The 16,927-nt window shown below is 42.4% G+C and overlaps 1 pseudogene; it reads left to right on the top strand.

Annotated features, from left to right (window-relative positions):
• Positions 1 to 12,949: 12,949 nt before the first annotated feature.
• On the top strand, positions 12,950 to 13,040 carry LOC130359920 (U2 spliceosomal RNA; annotated as a pseudogene).
• The last annotated feature ends 3,887 nt before the right edge of the window (positions 13,041 to 16,927 follow it).

Raw genomic sequence — 16,927 nt, 5'->3', positions numbered from 1 at the left:
CATGTATAAAAAAAAGTTGAAAGATTAGTGGATTTTATATTTTCAATAGTAGTCATAGCAGTAGTTCTCGTTCTGGTTGATGAAAAAAAAAGGTTTGCATATGATTTGCATATGGATTTCATATAGCAGTTGCAGCCTATATAAAGCATTATGGGACAAAACAGATGTAACATTTCATAGATAAATTGCATAAATCATAACTCTAGATTATAATTTTCTGCTATTTAGTAAGATATTAGTGTAGAACCTGATAATATACATAAGCAGATGGGCTACAGCAGCAGAACAGCTCACTGAGTGCCACTCCTGTCATCTAAGAACAGGAAACTATGCCTACAATAAACACAGGCTCAACACAATAGAATATGGGAAGACTGGAAGAACATTGCCTGGTCTGATGAGTTTCTTTTAATCCCAGCTGCGATATTCAGATGGCAGGGTCAAAATCTGGCATAAACAACATGAAAGCATGGATTCACCCTGCCATGTATCAACAGTTGAGGTGTGGGGACATTTTGTGGGGCCTCTTAGTACCAATTAAACTTCTTTTAAACATGACAGCCCACCTGAGTATTGTTGCTGACCATGTCCATCCCTTTATGACCACAATGTACCTATCTTCTAAAGGCTACTCCCAACAGGATAATGCACCATATTACAAAGCTCACATCATCTAAAACTGGTTTCTTAACAGGACTGTCATATACGATGTATGGATTTATTCCCAGGAGAATAAATTGACAACAGCACAAACATTACTTGTAAAATTTGAATCTCAGAATACCTCATTGGTAACTATATATGTGATGGACATCCATCTTAATATTTTATGAACTGACACCGTTTTCTACAAGATGTGAACCCAGCTTAAAGGGGTTCTCTGCTGCCCCACCGTTCTGAACATTTTGTTCCAAATGCTTGGAGCACTTGGTAGGTGTTGTGATGTCAAGGCCACGCCCCTCCTGATGTCATGCCATGCCCCCTCAATGCAAGTCTATGGGAGGGGGCGTGGTAACGCCCCCTCCCATAGACTTTCATTGAGGGGCGTGGTGTAACTTCACGAGGGGCGTGGTCATGATGTCACAACCCCTTCCGCCCGCACCCAGTGTTCTATATGAACACCGGGTGCTACACAGAGATCGTGGGGGTCCCAGCTGCGGGACACCCACAATCAGACATCTTATCCCCTATGCTTTGCATAGGGGATAAGATGTCTGGGGCAGAGTACTCCTTTAAATTTAGTATCTCAAAGTTATTCATCCTTTTTGATTCAGATGATCAGACCTGAAAACTCTTTATAGGTGTGAAGAATTGTACACGGGGTTCTATAATGCAGCTGTGATACTTAGTGGAAGCTAATTGCCTTAATGGCATTTCAATCCCTACCCCCAGGCATGTAGAGATGGAAAATTTTGTTTGTGCCTCCAACTACTACTGGGATACAATATTAAACAACTATTAAACATGGGTTCAGAAAGACATACCCGCAGCTCCTGTTATATACGGTTGGATTCCTGCTCGTAATATCTTCAAAATGAGTCCACACATGACCCACGTGTATGGATCCCTGCCCGACCTGTACCTGCTGGGTAAACTTTACACAATAGGGCGGTTATGTCAGATATTAACAGAAAGGGTAGTCAATGCAGAACCCAAATAAAAAATAAGGGAAAGCATAAGGCAAACATGGTGTCCAACCAGCTACTGGAAAGGCATACCTAATAATAAAGTGGCCAGTAAGTAGTAGTAATAAATAGTGAATGACTTTTCTATGTGGCGGAAACAGCAAATAAAACAATTTAGATGTCAGATAAAATTGACTGTAAAGATTTGGATTCCCAAAGAGTTAATGTGCCTATTTATTCATGTAAAAATACAGAAATGACAGCCCTTGCTGAGCTGTTATGCTGACTAGTGGATGCATGGGCGTCACTCACGCATAATGTTTTAATTTGTTTTTGACATTTTTGTGGTTATGGTCAAATAATTTTAGTGCATACTGGCAGAAAACTAAAGAAGAAGTAGATTAATATTTCATACACACAGAAAAGGTTACAGCTAAAAGCTTCTTAGGACTTTAATGTCTTGTGTCAGTTTAGACGCTTATATGTGAATGTGTCATAAAAAAGAGGAATTTTAAACAAAGGCTATAAAGGGTATACACCAGTGGGCATCTAATCATAAACAGTACAAAGTTAGCAATCTGTGCCTTTCATTTCAGTTGAACATGACCTTTAATGGGAACTTACATCAATCCAGCTTTTCTAGAAACTGATAAAACTAAAACTACATTAGTAAGTAGCAATAATCTTATGATTTGTTGCCATGTGATTATAACAATTGCCAAGCCTAAATTCAAAGTAAAGGTCACCAAAAATAAAATAAAACTATTTATTTTCTCGCACATGTGGAGATAGTCTAGAGTTGGCAGAGGGCTTGTGTTGGTTTAGGGGTCCTGATATGTTAACAGCTCCATACCATAGACACCCCCAGGCCTGTCGCTACAGGACAGGCAAACCAAGCAATTGCTTGGGGCCCCCGAGCACAGCCAGTGCTTGCCCGTCCTGTAGCGATTAACATTCCTGCTCTTGGAGTTTGTGCTCCGGGCTCCAGGCACCCAAACAAGAGGGCCCCCGAATGTCTGACATGTTTTTAAAATAAACTAATTTGCAGCTTTGGAGTTCTTCTCACCTCACCACAATCACGCTCCCCCACTCTGGCTGCACTTGGTATCTTCCCTCAGCCTGGACTCTTCTCTCAGCCTTCAGCCGTCTGAGCAGGAGGAGGGGGAGGGGGGAGTAGAGAGCTGTGAGGAAAGGAGACCGCAGAGGCTGTACTACATGGGGCCTGACTACAGTAGGTGTCCCTGCATGTATTTGTGTATAAGCGTGTGTGTTTTTGGATAGATATATATATGTGTATAAGCATGTGTGTGTGGATATATAAGTGTGTGTACATATGTGTATGTATATGTACTGTGCCTGTGTGTGTGTTACTACTGTGGATGACTATATGTAAAGTGCATGTGTGTATCTATACCAGTGTTTCCCAACCTGGGTGCCTCCAGTTGTTGCAAAACTACATCTCCCAGTATGCCCAGACAGCCAAAGGCTGTCTGGGCATGCTGGGAGTTGTAGTTTTGCAACCTCTGTAGGCATCCTGGTTGGGAAACACTGATCTATTCTATCTTTGTGTGTATGAAGCATGTATAGTATGTAATGTGTACAGTGTGTGTATGATGCATGTACAGTATGTAATGTGTACAGTATGTGTGTGTATGGTACATGTACAGTATTTAATGTGTACAGTGTGTGTATGATGCATGTACAGTATGTAATGTGTACAGTATGTGTGTGTATGATGCATGTACAGTATGTAATGTGTACAGTATGTGTGTGTATGATGCATGTATAGTATGTAATTTGTACAGTGTGTTGTGTGTGTATGATGCATGTACAGTATGTAATGTGTACAGTATGTGCGTGTATGAAGCATGCATGTACAGTATGTAATGTGTACAGTGTGTGTATGATGCATGTACAGTATGTAATGTGTACAGTGTGTGTGTATGATGCATGTACAGTATGTAATGTGTACAGTGTGTGTGTGTGTGTATGATGCATGTACGGTATGTAATGTGTACAGTGTGTGTGTATGATGCATGTACAGTATGTAATGTGTACAGTGTGTGTGTATGATGCATGTACAGTATGTAATGTGTACAGTGTGTGTGTGTATGATGCATGTACAGTATGTAATGTGTACAGTATGCGTGTGTATGAAGCATGCATGTACAGTATTTAATGTGTACAGTATGTTGTTTGTAGGATGTATGTACAGTATGTAATGTGTACAGTGTGTTGTTTGTATATGAAGCATGCATGTACAGTATATAATGTGTACAGTGTGTTGTGTGTGCATGAAGCATGCATGTACAGTATGTCATGTGTGCAGTATGTTGTGTGTGTATGAAGCATGCATGTACAGTATGTAATGTATACAGTGTGTTGTGTGTGTATACAATGCATGCAGTGGCAGATCCAGGGGGGGGGAAAAACGGGGCAATAGCCCCGTCCCGTGCGCACGCCCATTGGAAAGCAACGCGGAGGAGCGAACAGGACATGCGCTGGCCAGCATGGTAAGTGACCAGCGGCACATCAGCTTCAGTGCTCCGACCACCGCTCCTCCAGTCCCGGGACCTACTGCTATGGTGGCCGGACAAAAGGAGCAGTGGTCAAAACACTGAAGTAAGGCAGTAAACAGGCATAAAGCCTCCAGCCATACACTGTATGGCTGGAGGCTGTATGTCTGTGGGGGAACATACTACACCTAATGTGGGGGGACTATACTGCACCTAATGTGGGGAACTATACTGCCTAATGTGGGGGAACTATACTGCACCTAATGTGGGGGAACACTGCTAGCCTAATGTGGGGAGAACTCTGCTGCACCTAATGTGGGGGGAACTCTGCTGCACCTAATGTGGGGGGGAACTCTGCTGCACCTAATGTGGGGGGAACTCTGCCGCACCTAACGTGGGGGGAACTGTGCTGCACCTAACGTGGGGGAACTGTGCTGCACCTAACGTGGGGGGAACTGTGCCGCACCTAACGTGGGGGAACTGTGCTGCACCTAATGTGGGGGCCTCGTATAGACGTTCGCTCAAGTCACGCTCCCAGCATTCAAGGGCCGGCGTTACTATGTCCTGACGCCGGCCCTAGAGCGGGACGTGCGTGAACATCAAGGGGGGGGGAGGTACCTCCATGTCCATTTTGCTTGGAGCCCCCAAATTCCTTCAAACGGCCCTGGACACCACTTATCTGGCCCCGAGTAGAAGCTGCAGCAACATAAGCCTTTAAAGGGGTACTCCACCCCTAGACATCTTATCCCCTATCCAAAAGATAGGGGATAAGATGTCTGATCGCGGGGGTCCCGCCGCTGGGGACCCCCGCAATATAGTATGCAGCACCCACCTGTATCTGCTTCCGGTTGAGGTTCTGGCTCCCGACCACGGGAACGGAAGATCATGATGTCACAACTCCGCCCCCATGTGATGTCACACCCCGCCCCCTCAATGCAAGTCTATGGGAGGGGGAGTGGTAGCTGTCACACCCCCTCCCATATGCTTGCATTAAGGGGCAGAGCCGTGACATCACAATGCTCCGGCCCCGTGATCAACAGTAATCAAACCCGCTGTGAACATGCTCCGGGGACTGATATTAACGGGCTGTGGCGTGCAAGATCACGGGGGTCCCCAGCGACGGGACCCCTGCGATCAGGCATCTTATCCCCTATCCTTTGGATAGGGGATAATATGTCTAAGCGCCGGAGTACCCCTTTAAGAATGGACAGGGCATAGTAAAAAAGTGTGCTAATTCTTATCTAAAAGATGTCCCTTCTCAAAATGGCAGGTATGTTTATGTTTCTCTACTTACTATATATTTCTCAGGTTGCCAAACCAAGTTTTTCTTTCGAACACACTTAAACCAAAATTCACAGACAACATTTTCTACTGACAAACTGAAAAAATAAATAATATTGATTATAGGTATACAGGTTGAGGATGAGCCACTAGTCATGGGTCAGTACTGGGTGCTTGCCCCCCAGTCAGTCCCTGGGCCCTACCAGTAAATATTTCTTCTATATCAAAACTGCAGTAACAGAAAAGGAGCACAATTAAAAAATATATATTTTAGTTGTACTTTGTGTAATTAATATGTAGAATTGAAGTGTCCCGGGACACATCTATCTTCTAGCTGCTAGTTTAAAGGATTTTGTGCAGCTGTGGAATCCCCCAGGATAACTGAATCCTGTCTGGGTATCATGCAAGGATCTGCATAATCTGATGCAGGGAGAGTTTCTCTGTACTGTGTCACCACAGGAGGATAATATGTAAGGATACCTGAGATCTGGGTCACATGATCTTCCCTCAGACAGGAATCTGCTAGAAGCCCCTAAAATGGACTAAGAAAGGGGACTCCCAAATCTAACCTTCCTCAGAAGGTTGGAACCTGTCTGGTTAGTCCAAATGAGAAGAAGAAGGTCTAGACCTAGTCCTGTGTTTCCTTTCCAGCCAAGCTTGCAGTGCAGCAAGTTATACTAGCACCAGGGGCGTAGCTATAATTTTGCACCTAAAAATCCATATGATGGCTTATTTTTTGCGCCACCAATTCTACTTTGCAGTGACATCAGTCATTTTACCCAAAAATCCACGGCGAAATGGAAAAAAAAATCATTGTGCGACGAAATTGAAGAAAAAACGCAATTCTGTAACTTTTGGGGGCTTCCGTTTCTGCGCAGTACATTTTTCAGTAAAAATGACACCTTATCTTTATACTGTAGGTTCATACGATTAAAATGGTATCCTACTTATATAGGTTTGATTTTGTCGTACTTCTGAAAAAAATCATAACTACATGCAGGAAAATGTATAGGTTTAAAATTGTCATATTCAGACCCCTATAACTTTTTTATTTTACCACGTATGGGGCGATATTAGGCTAAATTTTTGAGCCTTGATCTGAAGTTTTTAGCGGTACCATTTTTGTATTGATCTCAGACTTTTTTATTGCTTTTTATCCATTTTTTCATGATATAAAAAGGGACCAAAAATACACTATTTTGGACTTTGGAATTTTTTTACGCGGACGCCATTGACCGGGTGGTTTAATTAATGATATATTTTTATAGTTCGGACATTTACGCACACGGCGATACCACATATGTTTATATTTATTTTTATTTACATTTACATTTTTTATGTTTTTTTTAATGGAAAAACGGGGGTGATTTCGACTTTTATTAGGGAAAGGGTTAAATTACATTTATTAACTTTTTTTTCTCTTTTTTTTTGCAGTGTTCTAGCTCCCATAGGGGGCTATAACACTGCACACACTGATCTTTTACACTGTTCACTGCAAAACCATAGCTTTGCATTGATCAGTGTTATCGGCGGTCGATTGCTCAAGCCTGCATCTCTCAGCTGTTATAAAGCTACAACTCCCATCGTGTCTCAAGCATTTTTCAAGTTATTGTTTTGCAACAGCTGGAGAGCCACAGATTGGGTCAGACAGAGCACACAGTGATATCAGTGGCCTGAGTGACATCTTCTCTGTTGTCTTCTCTTTCTCATCCTGTATGGGCACCAGGTCTTCTACCAGCTCCATCTTCTCTGCAGAGTCTGACACCTGGACATCATTGATTCCTCAGCTTGTCAGCAGATCCTCATTCCCTATATAAAGACCATTAATCATTATAATCCTGCCGGAAACTGTGCCCCCTGAATATAATACTACCAGAAACTGTTTCCCCTGAATATAATACTACCACCCACTGTACCCTCAATATATTATTGCTACACACTGTACCCCCTGAATATAATACTGCTACACACTGTAACCCCTGAGTAAAATACTGCCACAAACTGTACCCTCCAAATATAACACTGCCTCACACTGTTCCCATAATAATAATAATACTGTCACACAGTGTTTCTTTTTAGTCCGGCTGAATCCCACCCCTGCACTGTCCTCCTCCAGGCTTCTCTGCCCCCCCCCAGGACCCCTAAGTCTGTACCCAAGTCAGTACCTCATACACCACCACCCACAACCCCCCTGGCACCCCATACTCAGTCTCCTTATCATCACCTCATACACCACCACCCATCTGGGATGCTTTTACTTTTCATTCTGATTCCGAGATTGTTTTTTCGTGACATATTCTACTTTATGTTAGTGGTAAATTTTCGTTGATACTTGCATCATTTCTTGGTGAAAAATTCAAAAATGTTATGAAACAATTGTTCTTGCAGACCCTTGAATTTTTACAAGGGGTAATAGGAGAAAAAGCCCCCCAAAATTTGTAACTCAATTTCTCTCGAGTAAGTAAATAACTCATAAGTGTATGTTAAGTGTTCGGCAGGCGCACTAAAGGGCTCAGAAGGGAAGAAGCGACAATGGGATTTTGGAGAGTGAATTTTGCTGAAATGGTTTTTGGGGGGCATGTCGAATTTAGGAAGCCCCTATTGTGCCAGAACAGCGGAAAAAACCCAACATGGCATACTATTTTGGAAACTACACCCCTCAAGGCACATAACAAGGGGTCCAGAGAGCCTTAACACCCCACACACTTTTCTTTAAAGTTGGATGTGTAAATGAAATGTAAATGAAATTTTTTTTTTCACTAAAGTGCAGTGTTTTTCCCAAATGTACCATTTTTAGAAAGGGTAATGGGAGAAAATGCCCCCCAAAATTTGTAACCCCATCTCTTCTGAGTATGGAAATACCCCATGTTAGGACGTAAAATGCTCTGCGGGTGCACTACAATGCTCAGAAGAGAAGGAGTCACATTTGGCTTTTTGAAAGCAAATTTTGTTGAAATGGATTTTGGGGGTCATGATGCATTTAGGAAGCCACTATGGTGCCATAAAATAAAAAAAAACACATGGCATACTATTTTGGAAACTACACCCCTAAAGGAATGTAACAAGGGGTACGGTGAGCCTTAACACCACACAGGTGTTTGACGACTTTTTGTTAAAGTCGGATGTGTAAATGAAAAAAAAAAAATTTTTTCACTAAAATGCATTTTCCCCCCCAAATTTTACATTTTTACAAGGGGTAATAGGAGAAAATGGCCCCCAAAATTTGTAACCCCATTTCTTCTGAGTATGGAAATACCCCATGTGTGGACGTCAAGTGCTCTGGGCCAACTACAATGCTCAGAAGAGAAGGAGCGCCAATGAGCTTTAGGAGAGAGAATTTGTTTGGAATAGAAGTCAGGGGCCATGTGCTTTTGCAAAGCCCCCCGTGGTGCCAAAACAGTGGACCCCCCATGTGACCCAATTTTGGAAACTAAACCCCTCACAGAATTTAATTAGGGGTGCAGTGAGCATTTACACCCCACTTGTGTTTGACAGATCTTTAGAACAGTGGGCTGTGCAAATGAAAAATTAAATTTTTCATTTTCATGGACCACTGTTCCAAAAATCTGTCAGACATCTGTGGGGCGCAAATGCTCACTGCATCCCTTATGACATTACGTGAGGGGTGTAGTTTCCAAAATGGGGTCACATGTGGCGGGGGTCCATTGTTCTGGCACTATGGGGACTTTGTAAACACACGTGGCCTTCAATTCCAGACAATTTTCTCTCCAAAATCCCAATGGTGCTCCTTCTATTCTGAGCATTGTAGTTCGCCCGCAGAGCACTTTACATCCACATATGGGGTATGATCTTACTCTTAGAAATGGGGTTACAAATTTTTGGGGGAATTTTTCCTATTTTCCCTTGTGAAAATGAAAAATTTAGGGTAACACCAGTATTTTATGGAAATTAAAAAAAATAAAATTAATTTCCCCATCCAACTTTAACAAAAATTTGTCAAACACCTGTGGGGTGTTAAGGCTCACTATACTCCTTGTTACGTTCCTTGAGGGGAGTAGTTTCCAAAATGGGGTCACACGTGCGTATTTAGTTCTTTTGCGTTTGTGTCAGAACCTCTGTAAAATCAGCCACCCCTTTGCAAATCACCAATTTAGCCCTCAAATGTACATAGTGCGTTCTCACTCCTGAGCCTTGTTGTGCACCTGCAGAGCATTTTACGCCCACATATGGGGTACTTCTGTAGTTAGGAGAAACTGCGTTACAAATTTTGGGGGTCTATTTTGCTTTTACCTCTTGTGAAAATAAAAAGTATGGGGGCAACACCAGCATGTTAGTGTAATATTTTTTATTTTTTACACTAACCGGCTGATGTAGACCCCAACTTTTCCTTTTCATAAGGGGTAAAATGAGAAAAAGCCCCCCAAAATTTTTAATGCAATTGCTCCCGAGTACGGAAATACCCCATATGTGGCCCTAAACTGTTTCCTTGAAATACGACAGGGCTCCGAAGTGAGAGTGCCATGCGCATTTAAGGACTAAATTGGGGATTGCATAGGGGTGGACATAGGGGTATTCAACGCCAGTGATTCCCAAACAGGGTGCCTCCAGCTGTTGCTAAACTTCCAGCATGTCTGGATAGTCAGTGGCTGTCCAGAAATGCCAGGAGTTGTTGTTTTGCAACAGCTGGAGGCTCCGTTTTGGAAAAACTGCAGTACAATATGTTTTCAATTTTATTGGGGGGGGGGGGCAGTGTTAGGGGTGTATATGTAGTGTTTTACCCTTTATTATGTGTTAGTGTAGTGAGATGTAGTGTTTTTAGGGTACATTCACAGTGGGGGGGGGGGGGGGTTTACAGTGAGTCTCCCGCTTGGAGTTTGCGCTGCGGCAGAAAATTGTTAACCCGCCCGTGTGAATGTACCCTGTAAACCTCCAGCTGTTGCAAAACTACAACTCCCAGCATGTAATGATCACCAAAGGGCATGCTGGGAGATGTAGGGAGATGTAGTTCTGCAACAGCTGGAGGTATGCAACTACAACTCCCTGGGAGTTGTAGTTTTGCAAGATTTGAAGGGCCACAGTTTAGAGACCACTGCACAACTCCAACTGTGGCCCTCCAGATGTTGCAAAACTACAAATCCCAGCATGCCCAGACAGCAAACTGCTGTGTGGGCATGCTGGGAGTTATAGTTTTGCAAGATCCAGAGGGCCACCATTTAGAGACCACTGTACAGTGATCTCCAAACTGTAGCCTTCCAGGTGTTGCAAAACTGCAAATCTCAGCATGCCCACACAGCAAACAGCTGTGTGGGTATGCTGGGAGTTGTAGTTTTGCAACATCTGGAGGGCTACAGTTTATAGACCACTGTATAGTGGTCTCAAAGCTGTAGCCCTCCAGATGTTGCTAGGCAACTACTCAACCGGCTTCCGTAGGATTGCCGCACCAGGGAGCCGCACCAGGGAGCCACATCGCCGTCCTCTACCACTCGCCGCCGATCGCCGATGGTAAGTGGACCTCTGGCACCGATCACCGTCAGTTCCCCCGTTCTGCCCGGACTACTGTGGGTGAGCAGAACAGGTGAACCGGACTTAATCCCCCCCCAGCCCCCGATCTGCTATTGTTCGGTCGCTTCCGACTGACCAATAGCAGGAATAGGAGGGGTGGCACTCCTGCCACCTCACTCCTATCCCTTCAGAGGGATCGGGGGTGTCTTGGACAACCCCGATCCCCCTTATTTTCCGGGTCACCGGAGACCTGTATGACCCGGAATCGCCGTAAATCACACCGGTGATTTGCGGCGGTACGATCCGAATATATTTGCGGCGAATCGCATTTAAAAGGGTACTCCACTCGAAAACATCTTCTTTTAAATCAACTGGTGCCAAAAAGTTAAACAGATTTATAAATTACTTCTATTAAAAAAATTCCAATCCTTCCAGTACTGTTGTATAGTACAAAGGAAGTTCTTTTCTTTTTGAATTTCCTTTCTGCCTGACCACAGTGCTCTCTGCTGACACATCTGTCCATGTCAGGAACTGTCCAGAGCAAAAGAGGTTTGCTATGGGGATTTGCTCCTATTCTGGACAGTTCCTGACATGGACAGAGGTGTCAGCAGAGAGCACTTGTGGTCAGGCAGAAAGGAAATTCAAAAAGAAAAGAACTTTCTGGTAAAATACAACAGCTGATAAGAACTGGAAAGATTGGAATTTTTTTTAATAGAAGTAATTTATAAATCTGTTTAACTTTCTGGCACCCGTTGATTTAAAAGAACATATTTTCCAGTGGAGTACCCTTTGAATAGTGATTCAGATCGAACCAAACTTTTTGGGAAAATTCAGCGAATCGTCCAAATCAAATTTTTTTCAATTCGCCCATCTCTATTTACAGGACCTTTTTTTTTTTTTGAGCACCTGCTCCTGCCCGCATTACTGCCCACAAGATTTTTTATTGGGTTCCGCAAGATCCCAATCCTTTCAGAAGCTACATTCTTTCCTAGCAAAGTCCACACTACCAGGGTAGTGCTATAAGGCTGTAGTCAAGTGAAGATTAATGTGCCTGAATGCCAACAGAGAAAACCTGGCATTGCTTGCTTCAATGCTTCAATATCCGGGTTCAATTAGCAGACCAATTATCAAGTTGAGCGATACCCACGTAAATGTACAAGCAGGAAGCATCTCAGCAGGGCCAACGTCCCGACTTCCATCAACAGCACAGAGTAAACTGGGACATGCCCTGAGGGTTCCGCTACACTACCATCAAGTGCAGCCCTTCATTGACAAAGGCTGTGCACACCTAGCAGAGTTACATAGGACTGGATCTTAATGTATGTGCAAAGAACAGGCCCCACATGTAGAAACACCTGGACTATGCAGAAATTTCACTTTTTTTTTTATTGCATTTCACTTGTTTCTCCAGGAGATGGTGCTAAGGATTTGTTCTCTCCTTCATTAGGTTTCTTATGGAATGCACAAAACCAAAAAAGAGGGAAACAGATAGTACATCACCCCTCTAGGTGAACCTGATAATAATACCCTTAGAGAAGAATTAGCATATATATATATATATATATATATATATATATATCAGAATGATCTCAACCAATCAGGCATAGATATTGTAGTATAAAATATAACTTTTACTAAATACTTATAAAATCATATACAAAGACAATGGGATATACAACAAATGTGACACTTTATAAAAGTGAAAAGACCTCAGCAATTTTACAAAAGCAAATTCATGCTTAATTGATAACAACTAATAGTGTCAACAAACTAGTTGACCACAGGTGAGTAACCTGGACATTAAATTTCACCACCTAGTCTTAACCCTTACCCTTAATATTATAAGTGTGGATAGGGAAAAGGGCATATATAAACCACTCGAGTAGAATACAATTAACAAGTGGCAATATTATGTACAGATTCCTCACACTCCATGATCCCATGTGTTTCTCCCATATGTTTAAGATGGGTTCATCAGGGGTGGAGGAGAAATTATGAACATACTGTAAATCATATAAAACTGGTGTATTGTGCTGGAGGTGGCTAGATATAAAATATGAATAAAGCGCTTCTCGGCATTTTGGCTAAGATCAAGTGTAGTATCTGTTCTTCTCAGTTTCATGCTGGTGGCGGGCAACGCCAGTTTGGAGCTGGTGGGGATGGGTGCTGCATGGTAGGGAGGAGGTGTACTGGGGCGTTCCGGGGCTGGTTCTAAGGATTCAGCTTGACGGCTGCCCTGATGTGACCTGCTTCCTCCGGGTCTCACCATGAGGCTGAGAGGGTCTAGAGCTGAGGTACTTTAGTGCCTCGGGGAGTGGTGACCCCGAGGTGCTGAAACTCACTGGGAGGATGGACTCATTGCGTTGAAGCACGGGCACCATGATCTCTGCACCTTTGTGGCACACACCTCTTGATTCTGGCTAGGATCAGAGAAATTTTTATAGATCCGGCCGGATGTCCGGGCAGTATATCTGCACACATTCACTTTTTTTTTTATTTTTTTGTCTCACTGTGTCACTTTTTGTGTGTTGTGTGTCCACAGGATTTGTCAGGATGCGGTAGCCCTTCTGAGTGTCCCTCCTGGTGGTCTAGGGGAGGTGTGTGTGGCCATTAGGTTTCGCACCTCCCTGCAAACACCCCGGGTACTCCTGCTCTGGCAGGGTATCTACCATTATCGGCTCTGCAGGCAGATACCTTGGCTAACGCCTAGGGGGATGCTGGGAGCATTTGTGGTCCCTTAGCTTCGGCGAAAAGGGACATCGAACATGGAACCTCGCAGGTACCTTTTGGTCCGGAGGCGAAGGGTAAGGTTTGTTGGGGGGCCTCTCTCCTATCGGAGAAGGGCTTGCGATAGACCACATCCTCTGTGCACGTTTTTTTTAGTGTAACACGTTTGCACTTTTTCTTGCACTTTGGGTGATTCGAGAGCATGTTCCTCGGCTCTTAGATAAAAAAATAAAAGATGAATAAAGCAGTCACTGTCGGTCCAAGTCAGAGATGGTAATAAGCAGTCTCATATTGAGATGTATGCATAAATGGAGGGAGGGTATAATAGTAACATAAATGTATCTGCCTCACACAAATGTATATATAAATACTCAACAGAAGTTATAGCTAAATGCCCAGTGGTCTTAAATGAGATGCTCGCTTGCTGGATGTAGCTTGGATGGCATTAGATGGATAAAACAGAGACGCATGTAGTTGTGTTTACTCGAGTAATTCCTCTTGAATTCTCCGCTCTAAATTAATGCACATCTCCTCTGCCCATTGACTGTCAATGTTATTTCCGCTGTCCTGTTCACACTGCGGAAATTCTGCTAGCGGAATTGACTGATGGCTTTGTCAGGTATTATACACCATACATAAGATATTGTGAGATTATAGGGATACAGTTTTGTTTGCATGCTCTATCAATTGGTATTGATATCAATTATTTTATTGGAATGAAGTAATTTAACAAAGCTATCATAGTAAAAAGTCATTCTAGCACCGAGACCCCGGCAAAACCAGTCTGTGTGAACATTTCAAATGTTAATATTAACCCCTTCAGTTCCCCTGGAGTACCCCTTAAAGGTTAAATTGGGCTATAATGAAAGAAATGTCACTAATTCTCATAAACAACTGTAACTCTAGGAGATCATGAGCTCTAAGTGCCATATGATTGTTACTGTGAAGGTTATTGGGACGTCTGTTGTTTACCAGAGAACTCATGCACAGATTGTGCCGTCTTTCTAATTAACATCTTAATATACGTGTTAGTCAAGGGATTAAAAGGAATTTCTTTATCAGTGCAACCACTTTATTTAGACCATGTAAAAGTATCTCTTTCTATATGATTTTTTCCAAATAATTTGTGTAACAGTGTCTTCTGCTGGACCTTTGAGGCTATGATCTTCTAAATGCCTGAGACTGCTTGGCCCCAATACAAAATCTTTACCTGGACCCCTAACCTAGCATTAATAATACTGGTATCTTCCTATGTGACAGAAGGGCATTTAAGCCCTTTAAGACCCCTGGGTCTGCGTACAATTTTTTTTTTAACAAAATAAGTATAAGTAATGTTTAACCCCTTAAGGACTCAGCCCATTTTGGCCTTAAGGACTCAGACAATTTAATTTTTACGTTTTCATTTTTTCCTCCTCGCCTTCTAAAAATCATAACTCTTTTATATTTTCATCCACAGACTAGTATGAGGGCTCATTTTTTGCGTGACCAGTTGTCCTTTGTAATGACATCACTCATTATATCATAAAATGTATGGCGCAACCAAAAAACACTATTTTTGTGGGGAAATTAAAACGAAAAACGCAATTTTGCTTATTTTGGAAGGTTTTGTTTTCACGCCGTACAATTTATGGTAAAAATGACATGTGTTCTTTATTCTGAGGGTCAATACGATTAAAATGATACCCATTATTATATACTTTTATATTATTGTTGCGCTTAAAAAAAATCACAAACTTTTTAACCAAATTAGTACGTTTATAATCCCTTTATTTTGATGACCTATAACTTTTTTATTTTTCAGTATAAGCGGCGGTATGGGGGCTCATTTTATGCGCCATGATCTGTACTTTTTTTTGATACCACATTTGTATATAAAAAACTTTTAATACATTTTTTATAATTTTTTTTTTAATAAAATGTATTAAAAAAGTAGGAATTTGGGACTTTTTAAAAATTTTTTCGTTCACGACGTTCACGGTACGGGATCATTAACATTTTATTTTAATAGTTCGGACATTTACGCACGCGGCGATACCAAATATGTCTATAAAAAATGTTTTTTACGCTTTTTGGGGGTAAAATAGGAAAAAACGGACGTTTTACTTTTTTATTGGGGGAGGGGATTTTTCACTTTTTTTTTACTTTTACTTTTACATTTTTTTACATTTTTTTTTACACTTGAATAGTCCCCATAGGGGACTATTCATAGCAATACCATGATTGCTAATACTGATCTGTTCTATGTATAGGACATAGAACAGATCAGTATTATCGGTCATCTCCTGCTCTGGTCTGCTCGATCACAGACCAGAGCAGGAGACGCCGGGAGCCGCACGGAGGAAGGTGAGGGGACCTCCGTGCGGCGTTATGAATGATCGGATCCCCGCAGCAGCGCTGCGGGCGATCCGATCGTTCATTTTAATCGCGAACTCCCGCAGATGCCGGGATCTGTATTGATCCCGGCACCTGAGGGGTTAATGACGGACGCCCGCGAGATCGCGGGCGTCGGCCATTGCCGGCGGGTCCCTGGCTGCGATTAGCAGCCGGGATCAGCCGCGCATGACACGGGCATCGCTCCGATGCCCGCGGTTATGCTTAGGACGTAAATGTACGTCCTGGTGCGTTAAGTACCACCTCACCAGGACGTACATTTACGTCCTGCGTCCTTAAGGGGTTAAAATTACAATATTCTGACTCTATGTATGAAGGCTCATCTTTTTTTGAGCATTGATCTCGTTTTTTTTTGTGCCGCTTTTGCTTATATGTGACCTTTTAACCATGTTTTATTAATGGGGTGTTCCATTAAAAAAAAAAAAAAAAATTCATATCAACTGGCTCCAGACAGTTAAACAGATTTGTAAATTACTTCTATTTAAAACCTTAATTCTACCAGTACTTATCAGCTGCAGAAGTTGAGTTGTTCTTTCCTGTCTGACTGCTCTCTGCTGACACCTCTGTCTGTCTCAGGAACTGTTCAGAGCAGGAGAGGTTTTCTATGGGGATTTGCTGCTGCTCTGGACATTTCTTTAAACAGACAGAGGTGTCAGCAGAGAGCACTGTTTTTTCATGGAATACCCCTTTAAATTTCATGTGTGTTGTGAACAAAAAGCAGCAATTTGGGACTTTTTTTTTTATGTTTACACTGTTCACCATACTGGGTCATTAACATTATATTTTGATAGTTGGGGCATTTACATATCCATTGATACCAAGTATGTTTAAGGGGTTTTCCACCATAAGGTGATTTTAGTATGTACCTGCAAGATATACATACCTGATAGACAGTAATGGACATGCTTAGGAAGGATCTGTGCT

Source organism: Hyla sarda, chromosome 2, assembly GCF_029499605.1.
Source record: "Hyla sarda isolate aHylSar1 chromosome 2, aHylSar1.hap1, whole genome shotgun sequence".
In the NCBI taxonomy this organism is placed as follows: Eukaryota; Metazoa; Chordata; class Amphibia; order Anura; family Hylidae; genus Hyla; species Hyla sarda.
The sequence above is the reverse complement of the archived record's forward strand: the minus strand, read 5'-3'. Positions and strand labels throughout refer to the sequence as shown.